This window comes from Neofelis nebulosa, chromosome 1, assembly GCF_028018385.1.
Source record: "Neofelis nebulosa isolate mNeoNeb1 chromosome 1, mNeoNeb1.pri, whole genome shotgun sequence".
In the NCBI taxonomy this organism is placed as follows: Eukaryota; Metazoa; Chordata; class Mammalia; order Carnivora; family Felidae; genus Neofelis; species Neofelis nebulosa.
The window spans coordinates 75,709,218-75,730,669 of record NC_080782.1 but is presented as its reverse complement, the minus strand read 5'-3'; the positions used below and the strand labels follow the sequence as shown (position 1 = coordinate 75,730,669).

General features: G+C 37.9%; 1 long non-coding RNA gene across 1 annotated transcript in view; it reads left to right on the top strand.

The window, feature by feature from the left end:
* Nucleotides 1-21,452, top strand: part of LOC131509613 (uncharacterized) — a 128,401-nt gene that overhangs the window by 87,635 nt on the left and 19,314 nt on the right. The window contains exon 2 of the long non-coding RNA XR_009260608.1: nucleotides 3,417-3,476. This is a non-coding gene — a long non-coding RNA (uncharacterized LOC131509613). The remainder of the gene's footprint in view (nucleotides 1-3,416; nucleotides 3,477-21,452) is intronic.

Below are 21,452 nucleotides of genomic sequence, written 5' to 3'. Positions count from 1 at the left end.
AGCACAGAGCCTGATGCGGGGCTCAAACTCACAAACTGCGAGATCATGACCTGAGCCGAAGTTGGAAGCTCAACCAACTGAGCCACGCAGGCGCTCCTATTTTATTTTATTTTTTGAAGTCTATTTTGTCTGACACAAGTATGGCTATTTTCTGTTTTTATTTTTAATTTTTATTTATTATTATTATTATTATTATTATTTGTTTTTATTTAAATTCCAGTTAGTTAACATACAGTGTGATATTAGTTTCAGGAGTACAATATAGTAATTCCAGGTGTAGAGCTTACTTTAAAAAAAGGGGTTCTCTTCTCTTATTTATTTATTTATTTATTTATTTAAAAAATTTTTTTTTAACGTTTATTTATTTTTGAGACAGAGACACAGCATGAATGGGGGAGGGTCAGAGAGAGGAAGACACAGAATCTGAAACAGGCTCCAGGCTCTGAGCTGTCAGCACAGAGCCTGACGTGGGGCTCGAACTCACAGATCGTGAGATCATGACCTGAGCCGAAGTCGGCTGCTTAACTGACTGAGCCACCCAGGCGCCCCAGGGGTTCTCTTCTTTTAGATGAATCTCCTATGTTTCCCCATCCCAATATACCCTCTGAATCCAAGTCTATTTATAAGAAATATAAATTGCTTTTCATTGTCTTCAAGGTAAATTCCAATTGTTTAACGTTCATGAACAAGCCCTTTTTAGTTAAATGACTCCATCTCCTACCATTGCCTCCCTCTTCATCCTCTATGATTTTATTTTGCAATTATACTGCTTAATAGAGCCTATGCTATTCTATGTCTCTATGTGTTTTTACATGTATGGAAGGATTCTATGTGAGATGCCAACATAATGTAATTTGTCTGGAAAACTGGTGGGGTGGGCACTTTTCCTACATTGACAGAACTTTTAGAAGATCTTATCCTGAGAGAAACAGAAGGATGGGTGTGTTGTAATAAGTGAACCTTGGCCTCAGAAGGACAGAGCCAACCTCAAGTTTAGTATGGTGCCCATGACTTGTTCAGCTCCCTGTTGGGCACATGTCTGAATCCTATGGAGACTAAGTAGGAGAGAGATCTAGAAAAATCATAAAAAATGTGCTTTTTGCATCTTCTTTTTGAGTGGAATTCCTACTATGCTTTGCCATAGAACTCCCTAAAGTGTGGATTATATGAAGGTCCAATGATCGCCCCCAGAGAGCTGTGGTTCCCTGTGGTATGATATTCCCTTCATCTGTTGATGCCAAGGAAATGCTACTAGGAACATCCTTTTTTCATAGGTATCTATAAGACACTTTCTCTGATCTCAGAAATATCTGGTTGTTGTGGTGTTGGTGTTGGAATTGGTAGGAACTGGATGTTCTGAATTAATAGATGGAGAAAATTTGGAAACTTTTGGATGTTTGGAAGTTCCAAACATAATTATTTGGTGTCCTAATCAATAGAATCTTGCTAAGTGAATGAATCTTGTCTGATATACTCACCTCTGTTATTATATTAGTGGCTAAAATATGTTCCTTCCCCTACTATTTAAATTTTATCAAACTGTGAAATTTCTCTAGAAATAAAGTTCTTTAACTCAAAGACTTAACGACTTAACTATTATGATGGGATTTTAGTCTCTGTGGCAGGGTCGCAGATCTGATTTTTGTTAAGGAGGAATTCTCCAGGTGTCCTCCCAAATCACACCTCCTAACTTCCTATAGTGTCAGTCCTTCCACAACTGCCTGCAAATAAGTAAATTGCTCTGGGATCTAAGAGCTGATGGCTCTCTGAGGAGAAGGCCAGATGCTCCATTTTTGACTCGTCACTCTCTTCACTGCTCCCATCTTCACATGAGAATCCTCACATTTATCACTCAAATCATGGAATATCACTGAGCAGGAAAAGATCAGTGGTGATGGTAGCTAGAAAAGCCAGTCCGAAGCACTCATCAAGAAAGATCTGCTTTTTATTATCTTTTTTGCTTTGGTTTATGATAACTCACAGAAGTGAGGAAACAATCTTGGCATAATAACATTGTGGGCTGACATCTACTAGTTTCATGCAGGATTTAGCTTTTTGCTGTGAAAGAAGTAATTGGTGCAAGAGAACTTGAGAGACCGGAAGCAGCTATTGCATCCCATTCAGGAATAATAGAGCTAGCTAAATTAACCAGTGGGGTTTATAAAATCCAAACTTTCATCTGTTAAACCTAGATTAAATCGGACAGACCAAACACAGTCTTAACACTTGACCCATGTGAATGGAAGAGAGTTTAGATAGCATCAGATGAGCTAGGAATAAGAATGAGCATCCAAGGCTGTGAGCATCCCTGTAGACAGAGCTGATTATTGGGATCTCTGTCTGTGTATTGTCTGTGTATTGCTGTGGTGAGGTCCAAAGTGAACCTTACTTCATATCCTGTTAGGCCTGAGATACTGCCAGATACTTCCTGCCTCTTTAGTACATTTTTGTGGCCCAGTTTTCATATTTTTAAATAGATCCCAACAACCATGGATACTGTTCATGAAGAACAGTATTCTTTCTGTTTTAATGGCATTCAAATGTTTCCCTCTTTGAAACTGACCCAGTCTTATCACTCTGTATATGAGGCAACTGGAGAAGTTAAGCAGCTTTTGGTTCATGTTGGTTGCTAAGACCAGGAGCCAGGTCTTGACTGAGACAGACCAGAGCCAGGACTTTTGTCTGCCTCTCAGTCCGCTCAACCTTTTTTTATAGGATGCATTTTTTTAATTAAAACCCAGAGTAAGTGGCTCCTTTTCTATCTGAGAATGGAAAAGATGTCTGAGATGCTCTTGGAAGTCATTAGAGTCTACTTCTCTGGCAAAGGGAAAAACAAAGCTAAGTCTGATCACTTACTTTTAGGGCATTGAAAAATATAAAACCTCAATGAAGACCATACTATAAGACATGGCCTATTATATATTTGTTTGAAAAAGAAAACAGTGACATTATTGACAAAGCACATAATGGCTATATTTAGCTGCAGTTTGGAAATTTGAGGGCATTAAAATTTTTTTTTTTGTAAATATTAAAGAGGAACCTACAAAGTGTCAGGTATTGTGTTAAGTGTTTAGGATGCAATGTCCATACTGCTTATGGACATGACTCCTGCCTTCATTGTACGTACTGTCTACAGGGGGTATATAGACAAGTAAGAGGGTAAGTAAGGTGCAGTGTGAAAATGAGCATCATAGGGGAAGTATAAGGCATAGGTGAAGTACTTAGCAAGGGAACTACATCTAGACCTGGGGGGTCTGAGAAGTTTTGCCAGTAGTAGTGACATTTAAGCTGAAAAGTCAAGGATGAAGAGAAGTTAATCCAGTGAAAATGGGAGTTGGATGGGGATGGGCATGCGTTATAGATAGAGGGGCAGCATGTGGAAATTTTCCAAATTAAAAGAAGAAATAATTTTTCAGGAGCTGAGAGAAGTTTGCTGAAGTATGCCGGCTACAAACTTTCCTGCGGTTATTTCAATGGTGAGAATACAACGTTATTTTTTTCCCCTAAGGGCACACATTATTTAGCAAATTAATACTTTTTCTAGACCTAGACATTTAGGAAACAATTTTGGCTCCCTTTTGTCTTCTGAAGAGGGGCAGAATGTTAATCTCCAAACATACTGGTTGTTTATTATCTCTACCTGATGTGTGTGTGTGTGTGTGTGTGTGTGTGTGTGTGTGTGTGAGTGTTGCCGGGAGGAAGGGCTACCATGCTTCTACATAACTTGCACTCTGTGGATCATGACAAATGGATACCTTCTGTTGTCTACCTACTGGCTGTTGTCCCTTGCAACATAGAATGCAGGCATTGTGGTCAAAAACTTTGTGTGACGAGTCATATACAACTGTTAACATGTTTCCATCTCCTGGCTTTCCTATACTTTATCTATATTATAACTTTCTTGTTTGCATACAACACCTCAGAATCCTACTTTAAGTTTCTGAGAATTCTGCCCCTGGACAATTATACTTGACAACGGAAAGGGAATAAAAGACACATTAAAAAAGGATTGTAAGCAACTTATGCCTATCCAAAGCAAACTGGTGATGAAAAATTGTCCTGTGTATGTTTCTCTGTGCTGAAATAACTTGCTCCCTTCTGGCACAGCTGAGGATTATATATTAGGTCATTCAATATTAAAGTGATTGTGAAGATTCCTAATTCACAAATATGCCCTAATAATGTATAGTAATTATTAGCAATTATTTTCATCATTATTAATGATATTAATAGCTAAAATTTGTGTCATATTACTATATATCAAATATTGAGCTAAGTGTTTCATGCTTATTATTTCATTTAATCTGCATAATGTTCTTATGAAGAAGGCATTATCCTTTTCTTTATCTTACAGTTAAAGAAATTGAAGGATAGAGAGGTTATATACATTGCCCCAAATCACAGAACTAATATGTGGGAGGAAGAATTTGAAACTAGGCTGGCTGACTTCAAAGGTCACTTGTATACCAAATAGAGTCTGTTGCTGAAGATAGTGGCATCATAAAAGTTTGCAAAAAGAGAAAACTAACAGCATGTGCAAGAAACTGGTTGGGTATGATGTTAATTTAAAGGATAAGTTTCCGTGGCATGATGGACTGTCTTCTTATGGGTATTTTCAGGATATTTATTAGGTTAAAATTAACTTGCAGTTCTTGTGGATGCTAATAAGCTGCCCTGTTTACCTTGAAGCTGAACTTTACAAATGGTATTGTACCTTCATAACCTTGACATTTATTAGGGTTTGAAAAGTGCTGCTCACTCCTTGAGAAAAGAGAGTAAATGTACTCTTAGAGTGCTTTGAAAAAAAAAAAAATCAGTGCTATATGTGTGAATTGTTTGAGTGGTTCTTTATGGTTTACCAAGCACTTTTGCATTATTTTCTTTTATTCTTATAGCTCTCTGAGAGAGAGAGAGAGAGAGAGAGAGAGAGAGAGAGAGAGAGAGAGAGAGGGAGGGAGGGGGAGGGAGGGAGAGAGGGTATTATTGCCTCCATTGTGCTGAAAAGGAAACTTATTCTTGGTGAGTGAAGGATAAACCGGAACCAGAACATGAAACTCTACTCTTTTCCTTAAATACTTCTTTCCCTCTATATACCTATATATAGTTTGGAAGAAAAATAGAGGAAATTTTGTAGGGAATAATATGTAAGAAGATAAAGTCAGCTCCCCATAGGTAAGCTAGAATGTGACTGCCTCTTGGCTGCTTACCATTGCCAAAAATAACTTGGTTAATAACCTCACTGCAGACAATGAAATTCCCAATTACCACAACACATAAATGTGGCATATAGCTTCTTTGCTGGCACCTACTTTTATGTCATTAGAAGAAAGTGGGGTCTTCATGGACTTCAGTTCTCCCTCTTTCCCCAACCCTGATGCCACCAGGGAGGGAAGACAGATGTTTGTAGAGAGGGGCTTTATAAACCTTAGGAAATCTCGGGAGCTCCTTCACTTTTTATGGAAGAAACTCATGGACTATGTGGCAAGGATTTAAAAAGATTTTGTTATTTTAGTAGATAGAGCTAAGGTATATTTTCTGTTTTAGAGCCCATTGTAGGGAGAAAACTCCATTCCAATGATTTGCCAACATACTCAAATTGTTGCTAAAATTTGTATTCAAGTAATGTATGTTTTTTAGAAAATGTTGGTCTTGGCCAAAATTTTCCATATTGAATTACAGAGATAAAAATGAGGCACGTGGCACAATAATTGAGTTGAGAGTGTAGATTTTGATAAAAAACAGGCAAGAACTGGACACGAAGACATGTTGAAGGAGACCTTGGTAGCAGTCCCAAGAAACAACAATGATAGCCTGAAGCAAGTATCTGAAGTGACCAGTGTGCCTAGAGATTGTGGCAAATAGAAAAGGCAAAAATCAGTGTACGTCAGCTAATTGGATAATACCTTTTTTTGTTGTTGTTAGACATACTTTGTTTTTAATTTAATTTTTTTAAAATTTACATCCAAATTAGTTAGCATATAGTGCAACAATGATTTCAGGAGTAGATTCCTTAATGCCCCTTACCCATTTAGCCCATCCCCCCTCCCCCACCCCCTCCAGTAACCCTCTGTTTGTTCTCCATATTTATGAGTCTCTTATGCTTTGTCCCCTCCCTGTTAAAACAGTATTAGCAGTAATTTTACAATGATCACATGTTCTGGGAACTTGGTGATCTTCAAATGTGATAAAAAATAATTTCCTCTGATCGAAGAAACACTTCATTGTTAGACAAGTACTTATAGTCAGAGGCTGGGTAGCAAAATTGTCCATTTTATTGGCCAAAACATCTAGTTTGATGCAGACCAGGAAAATACTACAACCCAAACAACTGGAAGAAAGTAAAATGACTCAGGGGCTGAGGGGCTGATTTAAGGCTCCTTTAGAAAGAGAGATTGAGGTCTACCCAGGGCAAAGACTTCATGACTCTGGTGAGGACGTCGAGTCTCTGCTTCAGAGATGTAGGCCTTAATCAAATCTGTTATATCTGGGTTTAGCTCACCTCTAGTTTATATAGTTACCTTTAGCGATATCTATCATTGGTCTGCTGCAGACTAGCTCTATGACCTTGGTCTAATACTTAACCTCACTGGATCTTTTTCTATAGCTCAATCAATGTACTTCCCATTCTGTTTCATTCCTCACAGGAACGCCTGTGAACAAATAACATAGTGAATGTGAAGTTGTTTTGAATTTCTCGGAGGAAAGTCACATTTAATACTGGAAGTTATTGCTATTATTAAAGTTTATTGAAGTTAATGATTATTATTAGAAGTTCATTGGGATAAACAACACTGCCAGTCAAGATTTGAGTAGCTCTTAGCTAAAAAATCAACAAGAGTTAAGCTTAAATGTTATGAGGGTTCTGCTGAAGTAGATAAAGGTTTAGGTAAAAGACATTTTTTTTTCTAGGAAAAGCATTGAACGGTAGGTTTATTTAGGACCCACAAAAACATTTTCTTAGATTTTTTAAAATCGGAATTGGAAGGTGCTCAGGTACCAGGTAAAATCTATTCTGTTAGATGAGATTTACTCATTTCAGGGATGGCTGACTGGCTTCAGTTTTGTTTTCTGTTCCCTCCATACATCTTCTTTCCTCCTAGCCTCCTTCACACACAACTATGAAATAATTATAAAAGCAGTGCATTCAACAGCCTCAACTCAGCAACATACAGATATATATTACTCATTTTTTTCCTATGTTTTGTCAGCATTACTTTTCTGTTCCACTACCCACTGATAAGACTGGGGAGTAGAGAACCTTGATATTTACAGTAGAAGTATCTCAGTACATTCAAATAATTTTCTTCAGGTCACATTCACTACTCATTGTGGTCAATGTCTACTTTCAGTGGGGGGGTAGGGCCCTGCATTCCATTTCACCTGTATTTGCTAATGCCTAGGGTCTAGGTAAGGACTGACCGACATGTGAGGGACATGAATGATCTTTGTGAGGACTTTGGGTCACCTCTCTGATTGGCCATTGCCTCTTCTCCCTCTAACACTGACTGCTTGATAGGATTTGATGCAGCTGGTCCCTAAGTTCTGGTTCCTTGGTAGGACACTTGAACTAGGCATTGGTGACTAGGGGGCATTCTCTCTGCAGCCCCCTAACTTGAAGAATCTTATGGGGATGCTGCCACCTCTTTTTCCTCAAAACTCCTAAACAGATGGTCTTTGAGTTCCTCAGGTGACCACCTATCCTTGCCTGACATTATTTTTACAGCCTGCTCTGAGCCCTCAGAAAGCCTCAGAGCCCCCACCATGGAGCTTCAGCTTAGGGAGAAATTCAAGAGAGTAATCTTTGCCCTATTCCCAACTGTTTGCAGGTCCTGGTGCTTAGCAAACAGCTAGCTGTAAAATCAGCTGCCTATGAGATATCTATGTACTCCCACAAAGGAGAGAAGAGAAAGGAGGAGTACAAGTGCTCTACAAATTCTCTCCTATCATCTCTCCATGGATACCCCTTCTTTCCTACTACTAGGCTTTTAAAAATTTTTATTTATTTATTTTTTGTTGACAAAATTTTGGTTTCTTTGGAAACTCCTAATGCCAGGTAATTGGCATAAAAACCATTCCATTTCACATCCCTACATGATTCTTGAGTGGGTCTGAATCTTTATAAATTAGTTTTAAAAGTTGTTTTTATTCATTCTCTTTAATTAGGCAAAACAAGACATAAATTTTTCATGGTAAATGAAATCTCTCTCCTATTATAAAAGATGCCAAGAGATAAAAATCTAGGCTAATGAGTTCCAAATTATGTATATGTGTGTGTGTTTTTCTCCCCATAAATCAGAAATGCATACATTGTTTTCCCAGTTTTACTGATGTGGAAAATGAGTCTCAGAGTTGTCTACATATCTAATAAAAGGCAGAGGATATATTCAAGTTGAGATTTGGCAAACTTCAAATTCTGTATTCTTTCTGCTAGAGGAAACAACCCTTCAGCGATTCCACTTGGTAGGCCAGCATTTGAACCCTATTCCTAAGTGTGAGAATGGTCTTTTCTTTATGAGTCTTGGAAGGGGCATACCTGCTTCCCATTATAGAAAGTGAAAATATTGGTTGCTCTCTTCGCCTCCCTTGCAGCTAGGACAAGGACATGTGACCTAGGCACTTCCAAGTCAGATGTGATCCTCCTAGAATAGGGGGCACTTTGAGGAGTTCTGTCTGGTCAGCAGTAGCAGTGACCTTGCTTGGTTGAATCTTAATGGTACCAGGGCATGACTGCCAGTGTCTGTGTATGCTGTTGAGGGCTCACAATGATGACAGTGCAAGCTGCAAAGTGCAGGATTTTGAGATGGTAATCGTGGGGTTCTGACCAGGTCAGTGGCCTCATCTGGGCATATTCTTGGCTGTCTATCTATGCATCTGTTTCCCCCAATTTTCCAATGGATCTGAGACCTATCTAATATTCTTTTCATAAATGTCTTCCTATTTAAATGAGCCAGGATTGGTCTTATTTATTTATTTATTTATTTATTTATTTATTTATTTATTTTCAGGTTCCAATCTATAGTCTTCTGAATCCTTTTTAGCCCAATTCTTCTGTGTTTGATTTATTTTTTTTTTTCGGGGTTTGAGGTCTATGGAGTTTATTAGAGAGCTAGATAGTATTACTATTGGACACGTTTTGCAAAGTACTATCCATGGTTTCCTTAAAACTAAGGGTGATTATTAGGATATAAAGTGTATAATTGCCACAACATACTAGGCAAAATGCAAGAGCACAAATGATTTTCCCCATAACTTAACAAGCATGGGCTTTGGAATTTGTGAAAGGGGAGCAAAATAAGCATTTCAAGTGATTAATTTTATGAAGTGAAGCCCTTCAGTTGCCATCTGCCTAGCCGCATCCACTCAGTTCAAGAGTTAATGCACATGGGAGCACCTGGTGTTTAAGTCAGTTAAGCATCGACTCTTGATTTTGGCTCAGGTCGTGATCTCATGATTCCTGAGTTGGAGCCCCACGTTGGGCTCTGTGCTGACAGTGCGGAGCCTGCTTGGAATTCTCTTTCTCTCCCTCTCTCTCTGCCCCTCCCTTGTGCGCGCTCTCTCTCTCCCACAAAATAAATAAATAAACTTAAAAAAAAAAAAAACAAACAGAGGCACCTGGTGGCTCAGTCGGTTGAGTGTCCGACTTCGGCTCAGGTCATGATCTCATAGCTTGTGAGTTTAAGCCCTGCCTCGGGCTCTGTGCTGATAGCTGAGAGCCTGGAGCCTGCTTCGGATTCTGTGTCTCCCTCTCTCTCTGCCTCTAACCCACTCGCATTCTGTCTGTCTGTCTGTCTCTCTCTCTCTCTCAAAAATAAATAAACATTAATAAAAAATTTAAAAATAAAAATAAAAAAATAAAAAAAGGCTTAACACACATGAAGCCCCTTCTACTCTGTCCACCATTCCCTTTCCTACCATTCTTTATTACTTTATGTACTCTCTCTCTTTTTTTTGGTAAGCCTACTCCAAACACACATCTATACATGGAATAGATTCAGTGGCTCCTCAAGAGTGGATACTGTGTCTCACTTGCATGTTTCTCTCCAAAATCCAGGCCGATGCCTGGAACAGAGTTAGCAATCAGTGAATATTTATTTGAAGGAAACAGTAAGCACTGTAAATTCTGGTATGGTTAATTTCTTTCCAATTTAACCCTTTCTTAAGTTAAATTTTCAAAAGAGATTTCTCTACATGATTTATTTAATTCTTCATTAAACTTCCATGATTTGTTTGGCTTCTTCCAAAACCTCTAGCTCTGTCTTAACTCCATACTTTCCATATTCTCTCCCACCACCACCCCCTCCATGTAAACCCACATATAACCAGCGTGCCCTACACAACAAGGTGGCCCAGGGGTCATGGCTATATTCTTTTAACTTTAAAAATCTCCTCTGAAAAACCTTGGTATTAATAGCAGCACATTTTAAACTACCTTGTATGTTTACTTTCTCTAGCCCCACTTCACTGCTGCCACTTTCAACCCATTAAGACTTAGGAAAAGGGTTTTGATTGCTTAGTGACACATGATTATGTTCAGCATTTTAAATATAATTTGGGGAAGAGAGAAATTTAGATTGGGCTTAGACATGCCTTTAACTTTATATGTTTAGAGCCTACGTCCCAAAGTTCTCTGGTACAGTCATTATCCTAGTCTATAGTGTAAAACTCTATTTGTGTTATCTGTCTCAGAATTCTGAATTTCATGCTGTGAAATATGGGGTTCCATTTTGTAACACTCCCTTTCTAGAACCTACTCTTTATTTTCAAAGAGAACAAGGATTATAGTGGAAGAAAAGAATGAGGATAATAATGGCTCCATTTTTACAAGCACCCTGTCAGGTTTTTGTGATGTAACCTTCGTCAATTTAAGTAAAGGCAGGTGAGAAAGACCCAGGGGCTCCAGCCACACAAGGCTGCCCTACATGTCCCTACTGTTCCATCTAACCCTAACTCTCTCCCAGTCTTTTCAAAAGGAGAAAAGAAAAGGACATGAATAGTTCCTGCCTGTTGTACTACAAACTGGATAGAATATATCAAAGAGGAAATTACACGTCTGGGATTTGGAAAACATTCATTAGGACTGATCATAGAGCAAATTGACATGGACCGGTGCAATGTGCTGGCCTTATAGTAGATTTAAATATATAGAACAAAGGCAAGGACAGGCAGTGGCTTAACCTTGATTTTCAGTCAATTTCTTTAAATATCTTTTTAACATTTCTACTGTATTCGGGCATAAAAAGTACTGAGACCTGTGTCTAAAAAGAAACTATGTTAAGTGTCACATTGTATAAACATACCTTTGGAGGCATTTACAGTTTAGTCAGGGAAGAGGCATGGAAGAGGCATGGAAGAAATATAACAAATTATAATACTATGTAAGATTTAATAGTAACTACTGTATAGTGATTAATTACCTTGTGCCTTAAACTGTTCTAAATAGTATACCAATAGGACCTCTTTTTAATCTTCATAACAACCTTATTATTAATATGCATTTTACAAAGAAAGAAACTGAGACACAGAGAGGTAGCCCAAGGCCACACAGAAAGTGAATGGTGGAACATAATTCAAACCCAGACAGTCTGGCTGGAGAGCATGTATGCATGTTTTAGACAGTAATATGAGGTGACATAAGGCAGTACATGTTAAATGAATGTATATTTCAGAGGTGGCAAGACGGTGGGTTGGGCTAAACCTGTTCCTTAAGTGTTTGGGTCACACTCAGTTTTGCCTGCATGTTGTTTTGAAAAGTTTGTGTGTATTTTTAAAAATTTTAAATTAATTTCCAGTATTTAAAAAGTAAGGGATTTTACATACATATTCAGATTCTGGCTTTTCCTGATAATTCAGACGGTATGGATATCCTCTACCCACATTCTTATGAGGAAACATGGTCTGCAACTGAGTAGCTGCTGTTCAGTTTAAAAGAGACATTCCTTGGGGTGCCTGGATGGCTCAGTTAGTTAAGCATCCCACTTTGGGTCAGGTCATGATCTTACTGTTGATGGGTTCAAGCCCCACATTGGGCTCTGTGCTGACACCTCAGAGTCTGGAGCCTGCTTTGGATTTTGTGTCTCCCTGTCTCTCTGTCCCTCCCCTGCCCACACACTCTCTCAAAAATAAATATTTAAAAAAATTTAAAAAAAAAGAGGCATTGCTCTTGGGGCTCCAGGGTGGCTCAGTCAGTTGAGCGCCCCTTGTCAGGCTGGCTGTGTGCTGATACTGTGGAGCCAACTTGGTATTCTCTCCCTCTCTCTCTGCCCCTCCCCTGCTTACAGTCTGTCTGTCTGTCTCTCTCTCTCAAAAATAAACTTAAAAAAAAAAAGAGGCATTGCTCTTCAGTTTGCTGTAGTCCTTACCACTCCCTTTTATTTCCCATACAAATGTATGTCAGCAGCCATTTATCTTCCTGCTTCAATATTTTTTGTTTCTTTTGTGTTAGAGTTAGGAGGAAAATTATATCTTGTACTGATGTCTATATCAAGTATGAGAAAAATGAGAAATGTGCATAGATACCCAGCATTTACAGTTACTCATGCATGTATGTTTTTGGTCAGGTTTGTGAATTTGAGGTTGTAAACTATGTAGGCTACAACACAAGGCTCACTTGTATAGAAAAATTACTAAATATAAAACAGGAATTTGCTTGGGCCTTACAGAGTGGATAGGATTGTCATAGGTAGAACAAAGTATGTTAGGGACGGTAGGAAGCTTAAATGGGTAAAAATCAAATTGTAATTTGTATAAAAAATAGATTCAGTAGCAAAACAATCATTACTCAGTTTTTGACTGGAGTAATTTGTGATGGTTTTGGTGGCTTCTGAGGTTGCAGTGAATGGAAGGCATAAACAAATCTGAGAATTGTTTCAATGAAAGGACATATTATGTCTCCCCTTTCTCTGCCCTCTGTCTCTAAGACAGATAGACAACGTACTCAGATATAAACATAAATACCCAAACATACAATATGTGCACACACACATACAATCTTTACCCCTTTGAATTGTTCAGTGGATTTAAGTGACAGGGTAAGACGTAATCTTGATATAACTGCCACAGTAAGTTAATTGCTAGACCATAATTGTACCAAAACGTTCAGGTAATAGCATTAGAGATATTATTTTCCTTCAGGCAGGCACTTCTGGCATCCACAGGGTCATAGAATCAGTAGAGAAGAAGGGATGAACCCTGGATGCCTTGCAGACAGAATCAAAAGGTAACCTTTTCCATGGGATTGCCAGCCAGTCAAGGTCTGGCTTTTCAAATTACCTGGCAAGGTTTTCTGTTGTCATCTTATATCTACAAGCCCTAAGTGTAGTCTCCTCCAACCCGTATTCCAGTTGGAAAAAATAGTTTTAAAAAATATCGTTTTGAATAGGTTATTACCTGGCATCTTTCAGAATAATAAAATAAAGAACAATCTCAGAGCTGTCCTTGAGTGCATTTGACTGCAGCATCTTCATGCACAGTGAGGCTCACTGAGCATCAGTTTGCTACACTTCACTGTACTAGAGGTAGTTCTCAATGCAGTCGTCCATTTCAATTATCTTATGCCAAGAAAATGAGTATTTTTTAAACTCTAGTGGCACAATTTCCCCCCTTACGTATTCTGTCTTAAAAGAAAATATCACTTCCAAACAAAAAGCAAATACTTAAATCTCTCCCTCACTCCTGTCCATCCCTATCTTTAAAAGATTAGATATCAGAGCAAAATAATTTGTAGTAACTGTGTAAATTTTTAAGATGTAGCCTGGCTGAGCTACTTCTGTTCGATACATAAAATTTTTCTTAATAAACTGCTTGAAGCAAAATAGGAATTTCACAGGTGGTAAGTCTATTTTTCTCTCTTCAGATATAACTGCTGATTTCAAACATGTGCATTTGGGACCCATGGACAATAAAATTACTGTTTTGCAGATGCATAATAAATAAATGTTAAAGGTTGAAAGTATATGCAAAGCACACACAAAAGCAAGTGCTAACCAGGTTTTAGAATTCGGAAGTGTCATAGCATTTGCTGCAGTGGAAAGGGCCTAGATATTTTGAGGTTTTATTCTGTGGACACTCATTTCCATCTGTAAGGGACTCCCTTCCTTTCTTCTCTCCTTCATCTGTCCCTTCCTTTCTTTGTAACTTGAACATGTGTGCTGCCCTAATAGTTACTGTCCCAGGTGCTAGGACACAAACTCCTTCTATTAGTCTGAGAGGTGTTAAAACAGGTTGTTTTAACAGAAATTTATTTTCTCACCATGCTGGAGGTTCGAAACTGGAGATCAAAGTGTTGGCTGGTTTGGCTTGTGCTTGGGCCTTTCTCCTTGGCTTGCAGACAGCTGTCTTCTTGCTGTGTCCTCTCATGGTCTTTCCCCTGTGGACATTCATCCCTGGTGTCTCTTCCTCTGTTGATAAGCATACCAGTCATATTGGATTAGAGCCCCAACATTATAACCTCATTTAACCTTAATTCCCTCTTACAGTCTCTATCGCCATATGCAGTCACATCCTAAGGTTAGGACTTCAACATATGAATATGGGAGGTACATGCTTCGGTACATGTCACACCCTAATACGAGGTCCCTACTTTGGAGAGGCTTATGGAATAATAGAAGGAGATAGAGAAGGGAACAAAAATATGAATCACTTGACCAAGGATAAGTCATCTTACCTCTCACCTTCTCAGCATCTTTCCTGTAAGTGATGGACTGGGTGAATAATATCTAAAGTTCCTAGGTCTGATGGTCTGTGATTCCTAGTCTGTGACTAAAATGGTGCCCAACACACAGTGTGAAGTAAATATGGAGAATGGGAAAAGACTGGGCAGGGGAGATAGCAGCAACTGAATGGTTTCTACTCCCTCTCCAGGAGCTACTGGGATGACTGTGATCATTCCCCTTCAGTTTTCTAAGAATGGTTCCCTGTCTCCCACGTATTTCAGGCTGTTGGTGATTTTTATTAATCAATCACCTACCAACTTTATATTCTGAAGGAATGAAGTAACATTTAACAAATTCTAAATAGAACAAAACAAACCCCAAACTCTCTCCTGGGAGCTGAGTAGACATTTTGTTGCCTGAATTTAAGGACTGAGTCCCTGAAAGAATGCCCATGTACCACCAATCAATAAAGTCACTTCTCCCCTACTATAATATCAAATGCATGCAATGGAAACCCTTAGTGTTGCATATTCTGTGGTATATATATATATATATATATATATATATATATATATATATATATATATTTGATCTTATATATATATATGTCACATTTTCATAAATTGTGATTCCTTTCTGAAAATGAATTTTCCTTTTTCTTTTTACCTTTTATCCAGTGTGAAGTAATTTAAAAAACCCATTAACACATATTGCCATGTTAATTGGATGATATTCTTCAAGGTCAAGAAACTATCAATAGATATTGAATAGTGACTATAAATAAACTCATCACAGTAATTAGATTTGTCAATTAAAATTGGGAACAGCTAGCTCTTTATGACTGGATTAAAGGTGGATCACTTTGGGAAAATAATTTTACTCAACATAATAGATAAAGATTGGATGATGATCTCATATGCAAGTTTGACCCCATGAGTGAAATAAGCTTTTGATTTTTTTTTTCATATCAACAGATTCAGAAACTCTCGCAAGTGTGGATGCTGCTGAATTTTCTCTAAAAATATTTTAAAAAATTGAAATAAGTGAAAACTCCAACATAATATTTACAAGACACTCAAATAGCAAGATCTAACATTTGTTAAGAACTTGGTCTGTGCTAGCTTGTGTACTAAAAGTTTAACGCATTATCTTTTTTATTCCTTGTAAAAACCACATGGGATATATAATTATCTTTTTTTTGCAGGTAAAACTTTTCCAAGGTCATTCATACAACTAATAAGTGCCAGAGCTGGATTAAAATTTAGGTCCATCTGACTCCAAGCCCAACAGTCTTGTCATCTCTCTGCATGTCCATGACTAGATAAATACTTTAATTAGTTTCAATTTGTTCATTATTCTCTCCAAGTGAGAAGGTTTTTGGTGAAGAAAAATATAACCCTTGTTGTTTTAGTTTTAGCAAATTTGGCAAGGTTATTCTGAAAACCAGATTGCATAATTTATTGCATAGTTCTTCCTTTTTTAATTTGGATATTTTACAGTGTATAGAAATTTGTGACTACCATTTGCATTCAATTTTGTTGGTGACACAGGGCTATATATTTTCCCACATGTTCTTTCTTTGTAAGGGGGTCTAAATTGCATAGCAACTTTGGCATCACTGGTCTGTGGACGTCAAGTGTTTTTATGTATGGAAGAGAGGTGTGACTGTTAATGTTTGATGCTGCCAAACTGATATATTCACTCAGCAAATGATCACTAAGTGCCAATCATGTGCCAAGACCTGGTCTAGGTGCTGGCAATATAGCAGTGTGAGCAAAAGAAAAAAATGCCCAAATTCAAAGAATTTGTTCTGGGGGTAGAAAGACAGAACCAGTGTGTGATCTCAGAGCTTTCTGACCCCAAAGTGCATACTTTACCAGTAAGCTATTCTGCCTTTATATCCACTGAGTCACTTTTTTTTTTTTTTTACATAAAACAAATACATTTGGTGTGCCTGTGTGGGGTGTAAAAGTTTGGGGGAGGATATAGAATGTATGGGTGGTGGCTGGGAAGCAGTCTACTAAGCTACGTCTGTCTTAGTTTATCAAAGTGTGACACTAACTACTGACATGTGAAAGCATGATGCAGTAAGGCATGGTTCATACTTTCTGATTGTTGCAGAAAAATGTCTAGAGTTTTTGGTGTGCCAGATCCCCATAGGGAGTGGCCCCCAAGAACATCTGTGACAAGTGAGGGATTATTATATAGAGTAGTTGTCAATGCTGATAATCAACTTGAACACCAAGTTCTTATTTATTATTTTAATAAATATTGTCATTGCGTACTCCTTCTGTTTTAGGTTCCAGATAGTGGAGATAAGCAAAGATTTGGGGAAATGACAGAATGGAGCATATATGGCAATTATCAAGTATTGTGACATGGATATAATATTGACTGGAAGTGTAACCAAAAATAAGGCTGAAGAGAATAGAGTGTGTGTTGTACTAAATGGTGTTTGATCTTATGGCAGGGAATATGATCATTCATGCTTCTCATACTGGGAAACAGACATCACCGGGAATATATTGTTGATGCTAAGTGGTACAGAGGCTGATATATAAAACTGTTCTTTCTGTAATACCAATTTTTTTCTTGATTACCCCAAGGAAAAAAATTAAAAATATTAAACATGGATACATTAGAAAGACACATGCAAAGTCTATATGCATTTTAACTTTTATATCTATTTTTGAAGTATGCTACACATAGAGAAAAGAGAACATATATGTGTAGAGATGGTAAATTTTCACTGATAACAGCCAATATCCCATCAAGAATTAGAACATTACAAGCACCCTGAACCCCTGTGTGTACTTTCTTGGTGTCTCCCTCCTTTGACCAAGAGTAAGCATGCTCTCCTGACTTCTAAAAACACAAACTTGTTTTACCTGTTTTGAATGTTAGAGTCATGGAACCATACAGTGTGTGTGTTCTTTTGTGTGTGTCTGGCTTCTTTCACTCATCGTTACGGGAGAGTCATCAACATTTTCTGTATAGTTGGAGACTATTCATTCTCTTGGCTGTATAGTGGTCACTGTGTGAATATACCACATTTTGTTTATACAATCTGCTCTTGATGGGCATTTGAGTAGTTTACAGTTTTTGATTAATACAGATAGATGTGATATGACATACAATTCTGTCTTTTCAGGGACATGTGTGTGCATTGCTAAGAGCCAAGTTGCCAGGTGATACATTTGTACATGTTTGGCTTTAAAAGATAGTTTTCCAAAGTGGTTGTGCAATTTATACTCACACTAGCAAGATTTAGAGTTCTGGTTGCTCTAAATTCCTTGATAAAATTTTCCATCATTTTAATTTTAGTTATTCTAATAGGTATGCAGTAATACTTGATTGTGATTTTTAATTTGCATTTCCCCAATGAAAATTTTCATATTTTTTGTCATTTAGTTATTCTCTTTGGTTAAGTGTTCATTCTTGTCCACTTTTTACTTGGATCTTTTCTGTTTTTATTTTTTTTTCTCAGTGATTCTTAGAGGTTCATTATGTATGCTGATATTAGCCCTTTGCCAAATATCTAAATTAATAGTATCTTCTCTCAGACTATGTGTTGACATATATATATATATATATATATATATATATATATATATATATACACACACATATATATGTTTAGCTAATACATAAGACTTCAATAAAATACTGCTCACAAGAAGTCATTTTGGGTTATGCCCCAATCAAAGGATGAAACTTTTCTCATGTATTTGCTCCATTACCACTTCTGGGTCCAAGTACCATATATTCCAGCCTGTCCTGGCTTCCTTTCAATCCAGAAAGATTTGAGAAGCAATGGACAAGGCTAGATTAATAATGCTTGCTAGTATACTTCACAGTCTCAGGAATATAGAGTTATATTAGATTTTGGAATCTATAGAGTTAGAATGTAGAATATATATATATATTATGTATATATATACATATACATTTATTATGTATATATACACACATGTATTATGTATTATGTAGTTTTTAGAAAATGGTGCATTTTTTGTTAGTAGACATGTGGTATGTTTTAAATCCTAGAATGACCATCACTATTGTTCTATTGAAGCCCAGTCATAAAGGTCCTTGATACCTTGGCCCATATCTTTTGTTTGTACACAGTGTAAGTACCTTTTTCTTTCTGTCACTCCTCCTCACTCTTTATTTAAATATACGCATCAGTTAGGAATGCATTCTGCTGTGAATAACAATTTAAACCCATGATGGTTTATTGGTTTCATGAAACAAATTCAGGGGTGAAAGTCCAGAGCTGGAGTAGCAGTTCAGGATGGTTACAAGGGACCTGGTTGCTTTCCATTTTTGCACTTTCCTCTCTTTTAGCATGTAGGTCTTTGTCCTTATGCTTCCTGACTCAGGGTCACAGGATGGCTGCTGAACCTACAGGGAGGGAATATGTTATTCAGGCAGGAAGAAGTCAGAGAGCAAAAGAACTAGTAGGCTAGTTCCTAGTAGGCTTTATGTTCATATTGGAAAATTCTGGGGACTTCTGTCCATTTCTTATGGCCTGAACTCTGACGTATGGCTGCACCTGGCTCCAGAGCAAGCTAAAAAGTGGGGTATTTTTGCTTTTTAGCTCAGAGAGCAAGGAGAGCGAGGACAGAGGACTGTGAAAGGGTATAGTCCCAAGAACAGGTCAGAGAACCTTCACCTCCCTTCTTTCTTATCTTCTTTTAACTATTGGTTATTGTTATAAGAGTATTGGAGGCTTATTAAAGAATACTTGAGAAATATTTAACATCCTAAACAATCACTATAGACATCTCAGCTTTCATTTCCTAGTCACTTCAGAAAACAAGACTGGGGTCTCAGTGTGCTCATTGGGGTGTCACTGCTCACAGGTGGTCTCAGTGGACAGAGGTAGGTAATACACACACACATTCCATCTGTATTTATGTCTGCATGTTTATTATGAAATAAGTGAGCTCACATTGATATATTTAATTCCAACCCCACATCATTCCAGCTGTATCTTTTTTTCCCCTCTATTTGTCAGCCCTTTTCCACCCTGAGTAACCTGACTCACTCCCTTTATCCTCTACTTATTTGCTTATTTCATCAATCTGTCTGCAACCAATCTCCTAGCTTACCACTTTCCTCTTCCATTCCTCTGGATGTCTTCCTAGCTTTATTCGGCCTTTAACATCATGTGCCAGACTTCTCCCTCACATGGACATGACCTTCTCCTGCTTGAGCTCAGACAACTATGCTAGGCTGCTCATCTGTTCTCGCTCTCTTCCTGCTTCCTAGAGGAAGCTGAATGCTGCAGCTTCTCACTGGTTCAGCGGACCATCTGCACCTACATTGATGGGCCCCGTCAGTTATTTTTGGACTGAATTTTGCAGGAAAAGAAAGGAAGGAGAGAAGGATATGAAAGAAAGTTATTTGCATTTTTATTGTATGCTGTTTTCTGATGTTAGAAATTTTACATTTTCTTTAAGTTTACTTGGTTAATCTTTTTTGGATGATTTAACATATTATTTTAAGGTTCAAATATAATGCCTACAGAGAGACTGAAAAAAATATTGTTTTCCTTTTAGTTATGGAATTAATTGGACATTGATTTTGTCATTTAATGTCTAAAAGGGGCAGATCTAAGCTAATTTTTTCCATGTTATTGCAATATCACATTCCTTTTGTTTACTTGTGGCTCCTCTTATCCCATTTCTGTTTCCTTTTACTTGTATTTCCTTTTCCTCTTTGCATCTCTTTCTATAGTCTCTCAAATCCTGCCACCAGAGATCACAACCCCTGCCAACTCTGGCCTAGAATGCCCTTTGCTCTCCCCTCTGCCATCCTCTGAATACTCTCTCTTACGCCTTGAATAATTGTCAACTAGGTTTTAGGCAATCAGGCTGAGTTATTCACAGTAATGAATGCCAAATAAATCACAGATATGTAAGGCTCTTCCTAGGAGAGGTTAGGGAAAGAGAACCCTCTGAGTCTCTAAGATCTTCCAGTCCTAGCTTTCAGTCTGCAGTCGAAGTCAGCAGAATTATTTTTTCTTATTCTTCTCTGGGAGGTGACTATCTTACCTTAAGCAATGTGACTTTCTACTCCAATAGATTTCTACTCTTGGAATGCACTGGTCCAAAAAGGCTTCCCCTAACATCTAGGTCAAATATTTTATCTATTGGAGAAGATGAGTTTAGAGGTTCCAGAAACAGGGGCGCCTGGGTGGCTCATTCCGTTAAGTGTCTGTCTTGGGCTCAGGTCATGATCTCACAGTTTCTGGGTTCGAGCCCCACATAGGGCTCTGTGCTTACAGCTCAGAGCCTGGAGCCTGCTTCAGATTCTGTGACTCCCTCTCTTTCTGCCCCTCCCCTTGCACTCTGCCTCTTTCTCCCTCAAAAATAAATAAACATTAAAAAAAAATTTAGAGGTTCCAGAGACATCCCAGGATGGCTCCCTCAGTCCTTTTGCTTTGAGTCCGCTCCCCCAGATAAACAGAAACATGCTTCGCTTACGTGTTGGGAACAGTCATGGATGTGAAGCACTTTGCGTTTATGTCTCAGTAAGATACCATGGACATGCCAGTTACTCATTTTATTACTGTAGGTTTTATGTTACAATATTACTTACATTCTCTAGTAGATTTCCAGTCTTTGAAGTTCTAGGGCATAGTTCTCAGACCACAACTTAAAACACGTAGGGATTAAGGGACTAAAGAGATAAAGATGAAGTTTAATGAAAATGAGTTGGAAGGGCTAAAGGACAGTGAATAGGTTTCCTCTCCTCTTGATTCCCAAGCAGATGCATGTGTGAGGAACTCTGTTT